Raw genomic sequence first — 14,270 nt, forward strand, 5'->3', positions numbered from 1 at the left:
TTTGCAATCGCTGCGAACGAAGCATGAGAATTAAAGCGACTGAAACGTCTCAAGCTTGCTATTAAAAAAATTTCAGATGACGGCAGATTTGTAGCTGCGCCTACATGCCAATACGCCAATACTTTTACGTTGGCTGCTCTTTGGGCTTCGACTTCATCAGCGATTAAGATAGACGTGGGGTGATTCCCGAAAAAGAAAATCAGTTTCAGAACACTCCCTTTAACCTGCGTGACTACCGATTCAAGCAGACGCTCTACGTCAGTCCTACCACGTTCAGATACTTGTGGAATTACTGCAGTGCGTCTTGGTGTGCCAAAGCTCTAATATTCGAACGCCATTTAGCGCAGAGAAAGGCGTTGCCGTGGGACTATGCCGCTTCTGTTCGAGCACCGAAGACCACACGAACGCACACCTTTTTGGCATCGGCTGGTCCACTGGGAACATTATGTACTGAGAGTTCTGCCGAGCAGTCGTGAGAATACTTGAGGACGCTTAGATACACGTGCCACGGAAGGAGGAGATGGCCGATCAAATGCGTGAGTGTTACGTCGTCACTGGTTTCCCGTAGGTCGTGGGCGCGCTAGACGGTTGCCTCTTTGCTGTATCTCCTCCCTAGAAAGATGCAGTCGACTATTACAACAATAAAGAATGGTACGTTTCCTTTGATGTTATATCAATACCTTTATAGACATAGGTGGGGTCCTTTATATCTACATGTAGAAACTGAGCACAAAATATCAATTTTTCATTTTTTTCTTCATTAGCGTGTCACGTTCAAGAGGTAGCACCTACACCCAGTATTTCTTCACGCACTAATGCACAGTGTATATATGAAATACAATCAGAAAATTGAGCAATCAGAATTGAAATTCTAATTGACTTAGTAATAAATTATGATAGAAAACATATTGTAAATTCCAAAATGCTATTTGAGTACCGTTATTTCGAATTTGAAATTCCTGACATGAAGAAACTGAACTAATGTAAACATTTCTATGTAAGCAGCTCAGTTGCTTAAGACCTAATATTAACATACTGTTTAGGTTTTGTTATTCATTTCAAATATTTTCTGACCACTGCTATATCTTCCTTCTTGTGAAGGTACGGCATCTCACTGCTGACCCCTGTGGACCCCCTGTACCGCTTTCGGCACTTGGATGAGGGAGCCCAGGTAAATGTCTTAATGCGTTTATTTACGGCTGGTGAAGGTTGAAGAGAGTTGTGGAGAGTGATCACTTCAAGTTTTCAGTGTCAGTGATTGAACAGACACCAATAGCGCCTATCACGCTCTATGACCAAACATTTCCATGACATTGTATTTACTGAAGCCATATATAAATGCCGCAATTAGTTGTAATCAAGCAGTATTCACCTACAACCTCTCCAAGTCATGATGAATTGTGGAGAACGCGTTCAGTCGGGTTAAGCAACTCTTCAGGTTAAGATAATAGCAAGCAGACTGTCAAATGCCAAGCTTGCCATTAGGACAGCCTGCACTTGGCCCATTTGCGAAACCTGTCGGGACAACACGGATAACAGCTGGCACAAGACGTGTACACCTTCAATGAACTGTACAAGTAGCCCTCGCACAAGACTGATGAACGCACTGGTCAAGGTGAGGATGTAATTCGCACTCGCAGAATACTTTTCAGAAACGAGCCCAGTAAAACTAGTGTGTCAAATTATGCACTTCACATGGAAACATCAAGCACATACTTTATTTTGCTAAGTACTTCAGAAGTGCATCGGTCAGGTGCCGTTCTGTAGCTGCCGACTGCCGGAGTATACGTCAAGCTCCAGTCGCCGAAGCTCCGACTCCTCCTCTCTGCTTTTCCTTGAGTCAGTGTACAACTACCGATTTGTTTCTAATAGTTGTGTCAGAAGTGTTTTCAGTGTGTTAAGTCTGTCTGTTCAATTCTCAGGTGTGCTTTTTGTGTTGGTGCCTGTGGTCTGCTGTTGTCTGTGCTGGGTGATGGTGATGTTGGAAGAGAATCCCCTGGCATGGTTCTACGTGGGGGCTCTGACGGTGGCGGGGCTTCTGTGTGGTCATTTTCGCGCTCTTCCTGCTTTGCCTGCCCGTGCTCCATGCTGTGTATGAGCTGAAAAAAAAAATAAAGGGCCACATGGGATGAACATATTTGTGAAAAACTCCGAGCGAATATGCAATTGCTGCGGACAATCTGCAGATTATCACCTCGTACCTTCCACTTCATGATAGATGATATGTGTGATTCACCGTTCCAAAACCACCATATGATTATGAGAGACGCCGTAGTGGAGGGCTCCGGAAATTTTGACCACCTGGGGTTCTTTAACGTGCACCCAAATCTCAGCACACGGACCTACAGCATTTTTGCCTCCATGAAAATTGCGGAACCGCAGCAGGGATTCAATCCCGCGATCTGCGGGTCAACAGCCGAGTACCTTAATCACTATACCACCACGGCGAGGCTAACGTGCACTTCATACCAATGAAACTAAAGTGTGTGCTCTAATGTGAATGCACACGTTACGTGAGACCATGAGATAGTATTTAAGTGCCTGTATTCGGTGTGCTTCGTAAGCAATCGATATGTGCAACCCTTTCTAATTTACATGAATACGTATATCCACCTCGTAATGCTTGGCTGAAAATAAAAAGTCCCCCATAACTGCATACTGGCTGACTGAATTGTAACAATCCGCTATATTCACCACATGCTAGATTTTTAGAAGTTTATACCGACAACCCCGCTCTTACGTCCCAGTACAAGTGGCTCTCACTCACACATGCAAGACGTGCTGTATTGCACCAAATTGTACTCATTCCCACGCGGGTGGCCACCACTTACCAAGATGTACCGACAGATCAACGACTCAGTCTTCGTATTCCTCCGATCTCCAAGCACATGCAGCCCGAACATCATGCGGATTGTAGGGCTGATTGAGCGCGCCAACTACAGAAACGTCCCTCAAATCGTTCCAATGTCGCGTACACAGACGCCTCACGACACCCACATCGATCAACAATGGTGGCTGATTCCCTGGCCCCACAAGGGGGTGGAGCACGGCATGTAGTGTAATTCACTCCAGCGATATAACAGTTGCCAAAGAGGTTGCCATTGTTTTCGCAATGACCGACCTAATAATAAAGGTGATCATAAGTGATTCCCAACTCGCCATCCGAAATTTTGACGCGGGTCATATCTCTACACAGGTATACTCAATCATAAAGCATCACACCCCGCCTATCTCACCTCGCTTTCTTATCTGGGCCCAAGCTCATGAATTCCTTAGTGGAAATGCGCAGGCACACACTCTAGCCCGAGATCTCAACTGCCGGATGGAGTTCCTTACGCCTTACACTTCTCATTCTTCACCCTCCCAGGCCTGCGAAGAATTGACTCCTTTGGTCACTTACACAGACATTCTACAGCACTACAGACTAGACCGTCTCCGCTATCCTCCAGCTCATAAAGACCTCCTTCGACGTGATGCCGCCCTCTGGCACAAGCGTCAGACAGGTGTCTTTCCCAACCCCTGGCTTTATAGCAAGGTATATCCACACCTCGTGACACCACACTGTAAATACTGCTAACAATCGACCACCCTCATACACATGGCATGGACGTTCCCAATGTACGCTGACGCTTCTCACACAGAAGATACATGGGAGTCCCTTCTGCATATCACTGACTCGGCACAGCAACGCCGGGTAATCTCACGCGCATTGGAGGCCGCGGTGTCCCAAGGGATCCCCGCTGACCTCCTCTAACCAGCGTAACCGACGTCTCGGCCGGTCCGCTCTTTTGGGAGTAATAAAGTTTTCATCATCATCATCATCATCATCATCATTATCACAGAAAGAGTGTGGCGTTTCGAAAATTGGTAATAATATTCGTACCTAAAGTTAGCATTCAATGACACACCCTAATAAGCCATAATAACGCATGCGTATCTTCGTTTAGCGCATATGAAATGCCCTGTCAATCTTCGTAATTTTCCCCGCTCATGTTCAGAAATTTTTGAAGAGGCAGACACAAGACACGAGCATACTGTCAGACTGGTGGGACTGTAGTGCTGTAGGCTGCTAGCCTTGCATGCTGTGGAGTAAGTTCGTGCATTTTGTAGCAAGTATTTGTACTGGTAGTATCTAAACCATGAGCCCTTGTTTTTTTTGCCCGTGCTTAAAACAAGCGGTTCAATCAGTCTGCAAAGAATCAATCAGTTTCATTTGTCATATCGCCAGAGGAACGTACTAAATTTGTGCGTTTCCTGGTAACTGACACGAAACACACAAATGGCAAGTTAGCTTCACAGGAGCCTTATATGCTTCCAAAATGTACATATCATTTCCGCTGTGTTATCTGTACGTGTGGTCGCTTCTACAAGGCTGCTGTTGTTTATCGGTAGGCAGCTACAAAATTGAGCAATATCCGTATAAAAGTGCCACGTCACTGCACCTGGCCCAGTCGTTTTTCTGCTGAGATTCCTGTAATAAATGCGCTGTTATTCCAGTGATGCTCATAAAAGTTAGAGGGATCTGTAGCATTAGTGCTGCTAGGAAAGCTGGCATCTCATCTCCTTATGCAATTTGCCAATAACATCTTGTTAGCAAGAAATTTTATTATTGCTCCTTTTGTCACTTTACAGCATTCAGTCAATAATAATGTTTAGATAGACGTCGGTGCCTTAGAACAGAAAGATAAATTTGTATTCTCGCTACGAAGGCACCCCGAGAAACGATGTGTTGACATTAAAAATGCTAGCAAACAGAAGCAAAATTGAGAATACCTTGAGAAAATGACTAGTACCGAGAGCATAAGGGCACAACAAGATCATACAATTACAAGATATGCGCAAAAAAAAAAAACAGAACGCGTTTACAAAATCTAGCTGTAGTAAATAGGCATCAGTGTTGATTGATTGATTGATTTGTGGGGTTTGACGTCCCGAAACCACTATTTGATTATGAGAGACGCCGTAGTGGAGGGCTCCGGAAATTTTGACCACCTGGGGTTCTTTAATGTGCACCCAAATCTGAGTAGACGGGCCTACAACATTTCCGCCTCCATCAGAAATGCAGCCGCCACAGCCGGGATTCGATCCCGCGACCTGCGGGTCAGCAGCCGAGTACCTCAGCCACTAGACCACCGTGGCGGGGCAGGCATTAGTGCTGGTTGAAGGGCAAACCTGAAGCACAGTCCTGGCGTTCATGTTTTAATTCGTAAAAACTCAGCCTGCGCTACTACACACAAAAGACAATACACCCTCGCGAAGAATTGCCTATTCACCGCTAGCCAGCTTACAACGCTGCCTGAGCGTGCCCTCGCATTTTAAAGCGGCAGCACGTGACGAACACGTGTCGCCTTGAGCAGAGGTGCTCGCTTACCTGTAATGGCTAGCCGGGTTTTCTATTTTGTATTTTAGCTTTTGACGGTCTTCTCAATGCCTTGCGCACGCAGGCATTCTTTCATCGCAAGGTATACCTTCTTATTTCGCTTCACCCGCCTTAGGTCGACCAGATGATCTTCCCAGACATTCGAAAGGGCCCGAGTCTCCTCGTCAGCCCAATGCGCTTTTTGTTGGCTGTTTGTGGCATTCGGATCCATGGCTAGTAGATTGGTGTCCAACACGTGTGCACGTATATTATGATTAGCGAGTGCTACCACTCTGAAACTTCGCCAAAATAACACAAGGCGTTTCTATATATAGCTGGCAAGATGCGTTAGCGTCAAATGAGGGTCTGGAAAAGAGAATATAGCAGCACAAATTGCCTCCATTATACCGAAACCCTAACAACAACCTAAACCCTAACAAATGCCGAAACGCTAACAAAACAAATACTGAAACGCTAACAACAACCTTTAATAAATATCAGATCATAGTTTATACTAGCTTTGAGATAAATATTTTGCAATTTTTTCTCAAGTGACTGTTGACGAGATTACAAATGCCAGATTTCCAGAAGTTCGGCGAACACATTCAACGGCCTTATGTCATCGCGCGTGAATGTCGTTCACAATGCTCTTGTAGCAGCAGCAAAAATGTCATTACCGCTTAATGTATTTCGCTGCGAATGTCGTTACACATTCGGTGTGACGGCGGTATAATGTCATTTACATCGAGTGTCATTCTTTTGTATTGTCATTTCTTTGCTCTCACACCAAGAACCTAATGTCATTTGAGAAAACATTTTCTCTCGAATGAGATCCCGGAATACGTTCGCATTCGATTTGAGACTGAATAAATAGCAAAACGGCTGTTAACTTATGTATACGTTTCTACACTAAATCATAAACATGTTATTGGTTACTAGATCAACTTAGTACTGGTTTAGGGACATAATTGCACGCGCCTATGTTCCTAAACAAAATAAACTCTCAACTACAGTGGTTGGACGCCGGCCATGTTTCATTTGTGTTCTGTTGTTGTTGCCTGTACCGCGAATGTTGGTCGTACGATTGCACAGTCGTGTGCACCGCTACAGATCACTGTATTCACGCCCGCTCATACCATCGGCCATGCTCGTTTTCCAGTGTGTCGTGAGGCTGCGGCAAGTCATTTGAAACAGACGCCTTTTTAAATGCGAAGCATTTCTAAGCAAACTTAAGTGAGATTGACCATATCTATCTATCTATCTAGCTATCTATCTATCTAATTGATTGATTTGTGGGGTTTAACGTCCCAAAACCACCATATGATTATGAGAGACGCCGTAGTGGAGGGCTCCGGAAATTTCGACCACCTGGGGTTCTTTAACGTGCACCCAAATCTGAGCACACGGGCCTACAACATTTCCGCCTCCATCGGAAATGCAGCCGCCGCAGCCGGGAATCGAACCCGCGACCTGCGGGTCAGCAGCCGAGTACCTTAGCCACTAGACCACCACGGCGGGGCTATCTATCTATCTATCTATCTATCTATCTATCTATCTATCTATCTATCTATCTATCTATCTATCTATCTATCTATCTATCTATCTATCTATCTATCTATCTACGACTTTTAGCTGTCCTGGTCGTTTGGATTATGGGATCTATACCGAAATCGGTATGGCATAACATGATTGTACAACATGCTTAAGTGACTAGCCATAACCTAAAAATCATGATATGCATGTCATAAATGTCATGATTTACATGTCAGGGTCTTGATGCTCCTGTGATGTTGTCGTTCACATGACATCGCAAAGCTTGTATGGCATGACATGACTGCATGACTAACATAATAGGTCTTCACGTTGAAATCATGACATGCGTGGCATGTAAGAACATGACTACATGCCACGCTTCTGATGCGCTCGCGGTTGTTTCGCTAGCTTCATATAAACGACATTTGATATTACGTGGCGTGAATGAACGACGAAGGTATGTGACAGGTGCAAACATGATAATCCTCACATGTGTGTCATGTAAGAACACGACTACTTGCCATGGTCATGATGCGTTCGCGGCCGTTCCGCTAGATCCATATACACCAAATTTGGCGTTACGTGACGTGAGTGACGGTAAAAGTAGATGACTGGTGCAAGCATGATAATCATGATATGCGTGTCATGTAAGAATACGCATATACACCACGCTCTTGAGGCGCTCGCAGCTGTTTCGCTAGCTTCAAATGTAGCACATTTGGTATTACGTGACGTTAATAAACGACGATGATAAATGAAACGTCCAAACATTATAATCATGATATGCATGTCATGTAAAATAAGACTACATGCTACGCTCATAACATGCTCGTCGCCGTTTCGCTTGCATCACATATACGAAATTTAGTGTTACGTGACGTGAATGGATGACTGAGCATAAATGCCAGGCGTAAACATGATAATCATGGCATAGAAGTTTTGTACGGCATAATTTATGTCTGCCTAATAACGTTGTGCTGATTTTAATGTGAGAATTCAACCTTCCTCATACGTGCTTCATATATCATCCATTCCCACTGTACGTGCGCTCTACCAATTTAAATTCAAGGAGCCCCTTTTTACCCATAAAGTTATTTTTGTGGATACACGCATGTTGCATGCAAGTATTCATCCATTGTTATTTCTACAAAAGGCAGAGTTTAGGAGGATTACGGTCATGGCTTTCATTTAAAAATGACATTTTTTCTTGGCATGTGGCAGCACTTGGGTGAAACGACTATATTTCAGAATACTACCTACTCGGTCTCACTTGCTCTATTCATCTTCGATTCTTTTTTTTATAGTTCTACTCCTGGCTTCCTCTTTCTTTCGCTTTCTCGTTCTTGATATATATATATATATATATATATATATATATATATATATATATATATATATATATATATATATATATATTTATACCTAAGGGCTCGTGTTTTCGTGTTTTGACACAATTTCAATAAGACAATAATGCCAAGGAATGTATAGGGGAAGTTATTAAAACCAATGTAATGTAAATAGGAAGAAACAAAAGTGGGTGAAAAAATGACTTGCCGTGAGCAGCAATCGAACCTACGACCTTCGAATAACGCATTCGATGCATCGACCGCGTTATTCGAGAGAAGTGAGCCAATATTGGTGGTGAAGTGAGCAGGTCGATCAGCGAGGTAAACGCAGCTGCTTGGTCTTGGCCCCATGAGAAGGGCGCGTTCTTTCTGAGAAGAGCCCCGCCACGGTGGTCTAGTGGCTAAGGTGCTCGGCTGCTGACCCGCAGGTCGTGGGATCAAATCCCGGCTGTGGCGGCTGCATTTCCGATGGAGGCGGAAACGTTGTAGACCCGTGTACTCAGATTTGGGTGCACGTCAAAGAACCCCAGGTGGTCGAAATTTCCAGAGCCCTCCACTACGGCGTCTCTCATAATCATATAGTGGTTTTTGGACGTTAAACCCCACAAATCAATCAAATCTTTCTGAGAAGATCAGTTAGTGGTCGTGCAATTGTAGCATAATTGCGTATAAAACGACGGAAGTACGAGCATAAGCCCACAAAACAACGAACATCTTTGTTAGCAGAAGGCAGAGGAAATTTCTTGACAGCGCTAATCTTGCCAGGATTTGGTTGGACGCCAGCAGCATTTACACGATGACCAAGGACAGTGATTTCTCGTCGGCCAAAATTGCACTTTTCCGAGTTCAGCTGGAGTCCTGCTCGACAAAAAACTGCCAGAATGGTTGAGAAACGAGTTAGGTGGCTTTCAATTGTTGGGAAAAACAATCACATCGTCGAGGTAGCAAAGGCATATGGACCATTTATAACCACGGAGGAGAGAATACATCATCCGTTCGAACGTTGCCAGGGCGTTGCACAGCTCAAAAGGCATTACCTTGAACTGATAAACGCCATCCGGTGCGACAAAGGCAGTTTTTTCTCGGTCTAAGTTGTCGACAGAAATTTGCCAATAGCCCGAACGCAGATCTATAGATGAGTATCGCGCGCCATGAAGGCAGTCAAGGGCGTCGTCAATTCGTGGCAACGGATATACGTCTTCGCGGGTTATGGTATTCAAGGCACGGTAGTCAACGCAAACTCTCCAACTGCCATCCTTCTTTTTTACTAAAACAACAGGTGACGCCCATGGACTTGAAGAGGCCTCTATGACTCCTTTGCAGATCATCTTCTCGACTTCTCGTTGTACGACTTGGCGTTCGTACTGCGAAACACTATATTGTCGCCGTCTAATAGGACTAGCACCGCCGGCATGTATTTGATGTCGCACGAAGGACGTTTGACCCAAAGGGCGGTCATCGATGTCAAAAATACCTCGGTAGGTGGTCAGAACGTAGTGGAGTTGCGCAGCCTGATAGGGCAGAAGATCAGGGGCAATCATCATCGTGATTTCGTTGGTAGGTGTGTTTGCTCGGCTGGCTGCAATAGATAACGAGCAGTCTTCAGGGTCTAATGCCACAATGTTACATGCATAAAGTGGGAAAACATGGCCTAACGAAATGCCTTGCGGCAGAACGTGGGTCGAACTACTAAAGTTGAGGAGCGGAAGCTGAATGTAGTTGTCCACGATAGTCACGATGGTATGGGGCACCGCAACGCTTCGGGCCAAGAGTATATCCACTAAAGGAGACACTATGTATTCACTGTCAGGAAGAGCTGGTGATATCGTTAAGGCCACAAACGTGGTGGCTTGCGGGGACAGCCGAACATAATCAACAGCGCACAAGCGGTGGGACGGTGAGGACGGCACAACCCCAAGTCGAGGCAGTTCAAGTTGGAGACCGCCGGTTGCACAGTCGATGAGAGTGGCATGAGTGGACAAGAAATCCAATCCAAGAATCAGGTGTTTGGGGCACTGCTCAATAACTGCAAAGAGAAGAGATGTGGGGTGATCGGCGATTGTAATGCGTGCTGTGCACATTCCTGTGATTGCAAGGCTTCTTCTGTCGGCGACACGAATAATGCAAGAAGCAGTCGGTGTGAGAACTTTCTTCAGGTGGCGACGAAGTCACGTACTCATCACATAAATCTACGCCCCGGTGTCAATAAGTACAGAAACAGTCAGGCCGTCAACGTCGACGTCAATCAAATTTCGTCATGTCGGCAGTACAAGGAGAGGATTTGAGGTCGATATCGAGGACGCAGCTTCACCTCTAAGAGCTGCCCCGCTTAGTTTCTCTGATGGGAATTGAGCGGGGAGGTCGGGCGTCGTCGTAGAGGAGAAGGGGACGACGGGCGACGTCCAGGCGGTGAACGAGACTGAGGACGTCGAGGCGACGGTGAGCGGGTGTGCTGCGTATCAGGGGCATCGAAGGCGTTGGAATCAAAGAGTGTAAGGCGGCGGTAGTTGTCGGGGATCGGCGCAGGAGGCTGGAAAAGGTGGTAGCTGTCGGCGCGGCGAGCAGTGTTATACTGTGTTCGGGACGAATACCAATGGTGGTGGCAATACCATGCGACGTGCCCTATGTGGCGGCAGTAAAGCATATCGGCCGATCATCCGCAGTTCTCCATTCGGCTGAATTGCGAGAGCGTGGATAAGACCGTTCTTGGGGTGGTGACCGGGGGTGAGGCGGCGACCTTGAACGGAAGCCAACTGGTCGAGGTTGAGCAACGGCGCAGACATCGAAGCCCAAATGGCTGAGTTCTTTGCGTACTATCGACTGTACCAAGCCAACCTGAGGTACTTGCGAATCGACGTGGCCGTTAGTGGGACGAGCAGGTGTAATAGCTTCGATTTCCCGCCGGACGATTTGCGTAATTTCAGACGCAGGTGAAGACTGCCGACGAGAGGTCAGTCCATCTTCGCAGGAGGTCGTCGCAGCGGTGTTCGGCAGTCGAGTGAATGATCTTGAAATACGCCTTCTTTTGGCCAGTTTAAAAAGCCGGCATTCTTGGATAATTTCCTCGACGGTGACGCAGTTCCGGCACATTCGCAGGTTGAACACATTGTCTGCTGTCCCCTTTGAGGACGTTACCAACCTTAACAGGCTTTGACATGTCGTTGTCGACTTTACGACATAGAGCCAGCACGTCCAGTAAATAAGAGATATACGGCTCTGTGGACGTCTGAGTACGTATAGACAACTCGTTTTTTGCAGCAGCCTTTCAACCGATGGGCTTCTCAAATAAGTCGCGAAGCTTCTCCTTGAATGTGTCCCAACTGCCGATTTCTGTGACGATGACAGCCCTTGCTCTAGTTGCTCAAGGAGCCTTCCACTTTCTGGAGATCATCGTTTGAAGACCCAGAAAGCTGGCTGGAGACCTACAACAGAGTCGCCGCCTTGAACAGCTTAGAAAAAAATGCGCTGCATCTACTTTTACTTAAAAGACACCAAGAAGACGTGGTTCGAGAACCGGAAACCCACGCTACGAACCTGGGATGTCTTTCGGGCGACATTCCAGCCCCTTCACAAGAGTCGTTCGCAAGTAACGCGCCGCTACTGCTATGGAGACACATGTTCAACTTCCCAACGAAAACGTGAACATCTTCGTCGAAGAGATCACCCGGCTGTTCTGTCAAGTCGACCCCAGCATGACCAAGGAGAAGAAGGTGAGCTTCTTTATGAGAGGTGTGAAGAAAGAACTCTTCCTCGGACTGATCAGGCACCCACCAAATACGGTTGGTGAATTCACCTCGGAAGCACCTACGATTGAAAAAAACAACACTTGAGATGTGGGCTTGCAATACAAACGCAGCTTCTCGACTGCAAGCTACGCCGATATCCAAGCGCTGGGAACCACCGACCTGCGTGAGACGATCCGAGCGATCGTACACGAGGAGCTCCGGAAACTTCGACCTTCAGTACAGCCTCAAGTAAACTCCGTCTTGGACGTCATACGCGAGGAGATCCAACAATCGCTGGGCGTTCCTCAGCTTCCACAGCCGCTTCTGTGAGCCATGAGCTACGCTGCATGACTCCGCCGTCAGTTCCCTCCTCACGCCCTCGCCAAAACGTCGCCTCACTGTAGTTTCACCACGAGACAACATCGCTGCCCCCACCATCGTCATACCGTTCAACAGCCGGCTAGCATTACACGCCGATTAAGACCAACGTTTGGCGCGCTCCCGACCATCGCCCACTATGATACCACTGCGGGGAAGCTGGCTTTAACTGCTACCGTGGCCAGTGCCACAAATGGGGCTACGCTGTCTTGACGTGAACGTCCCTTGTCCACAGCGGGGTGAACAACCTTAAGATATCGCCGACTACCTCGCAGGAGCGTAGTGGACACCCCGACGACCTCACAATTTCCTGTCGCCAGGCCGCTACATGTCACCGCAACGCCGACAGTACACGGGCTTTACACGGGGCCGTTCCCGGAGCCCGCAATAATAAAACTAAGGGTAACAACCGATGTAGGTGTGGTTGCGTACCATGAACTGCAGAATATCCTCCACCACCGACGCCGACAGCATGACGAAACTTCAAGAACCCGCCGTCATCTCCAAGTTGTCCCAATGTTGAAATTTTACGCCGAGAAGAAGACTTGATGACGAAACGTCCAAACAGCAGTACTAACCGTTGTATCCGTGATCTGACACGAAGACCCAACTGCAACGCAAGACGACGAACCAGTGACCAGGAGGTACTATTTGACAGCCACCACGTGACTGATCTAGTCTGCACTGGAGCCGATTGTTCCATCATCGGGGGGCCTTCAGCGACGAAGTTGTGGAAAATGAAAACTGCATGGCAAGCCCCGAAATTCTGACAGCTGAAGCTATGTTAATTACGCTGACTGGATTGTGGCCAGCAAGTCACCACAAATAACCTGACTTAACGAGTCAGCTTTGTACTACCATTTTGCTGCAGGGATGTGATACTCGGGATGAACTGATTAAGCTAATATAGAGCTGCCATCGACCTGTGGTCTGAGTCAATAACATTAACCTCAAAAGACATGCTGCCGACCCCCACAACATCAGGAATCACGCATTGAATGTCCTGAAAGAAGAAGTCACCATTCCGTTTTGCTGAAGCGTGATCGTTTCAGTCGGCACCGAAACACTCACTGATATTGAAGGTGTCATCGAGGGCTAAGATCACCTGTTCCTTAGCCGTTAATTTGCGCTGCAAAAGAAATCACCACGCTGAGTTATGGGAAAGTGAAGGTAATGGTGAAAAATTTCGGCCGAGAATACAGGCACTTCCACATTGATACGACCATTACCTACGTGTAAGAATTTGTTAGCGTCAGCAATTCTTGCACCCTCTCTAACACTTCCAAACATATAGGTTCGGGAGCGTCGGTTAGGTTGAGTTTGGTTAGGTTAGGTTAAGTTTTTAACGTCTCACGATTCGCGTTGGAGACTGACTCGTCGAGGTATACGTCGACGAATCGGCGTTGCCAATGCAATTTCGACGTCAATCCGAGCCTTCCGAAGCATAAGCATGAACAGCTCAAGGTCCTGCTTCTGAAATACAAGGACTGCTTTCAATTGTAGTCATGAATTCGCAAGACCCAAATCGCAAAACATCGCATCATAACAGAGGAAAGCGTCAGGCCACTATGGCAGATCCACTACGGAGTTTCGACGCGAGAACGCGAGGCCGCAAAGAGACAAGCTGATGAAATGCTACGCGATGATATAACCCAGCGGTCGAAGATTTCCTCGGCGCCTTCCGTGGTGTTGGTGAAGAAGATGGACGGAATCCTACGTTTCTGCGTCGACTATCGTGGCCTATACAAAGTGATGAAGAAGGACGTGAATCTCCTCCCATGGATAGACAATACCCTTTACCGACTCCACATTGCAAAGTACTTTTCGTCGATACACCTCAAGAATGCTTATTGGCAAATTGAAGTAGGCTAAAGAGACCGAGTGAAGACTGTGTTTATAACACCAGATGGCCTCTTAAGATGAGTTCAA

The 14,270-nt window shown here is 46.7% G+C and overlaps 1 long non-coding RNA gene across 1 annotated transcript; it reads right to left on the reverse strand.

The window, feature by feature from the left end:
• Positions 1-1,696: 1,696 nt before the first annotated feature.
• LOC142776321 (uncharacterized) lies at positions 1,697-5,926 on the reverse strand. Its single transcript, XR_012887451.1, has 2 exons — positions 5,372-5,926; positions 1,697-2,099 (listed from the first exon to the last, which is right to left on the reverse strand). It is a non-coding gene; the product is annotated as an uncharacterized LOC142776321 (long non-coding RNA).
• Between the last annotated feature and the right edge of the window lie 8,344 nt (positions 5,927-14,270).

This window comes from Rhipicephalus microplus, chromosome X, assembly GCF_043290135.1.
Source record: "Rhipicephalus microplus isolate Deutch F79 chromosome X, USDA_Rmic, whole genome shotgun sequence".
NCBI lineage: Eukaryota > Metazoa > Arthropoda > Arachnida > Ixodida > Ixodidae > Rhipicephalus > Rhipicephalus microplus.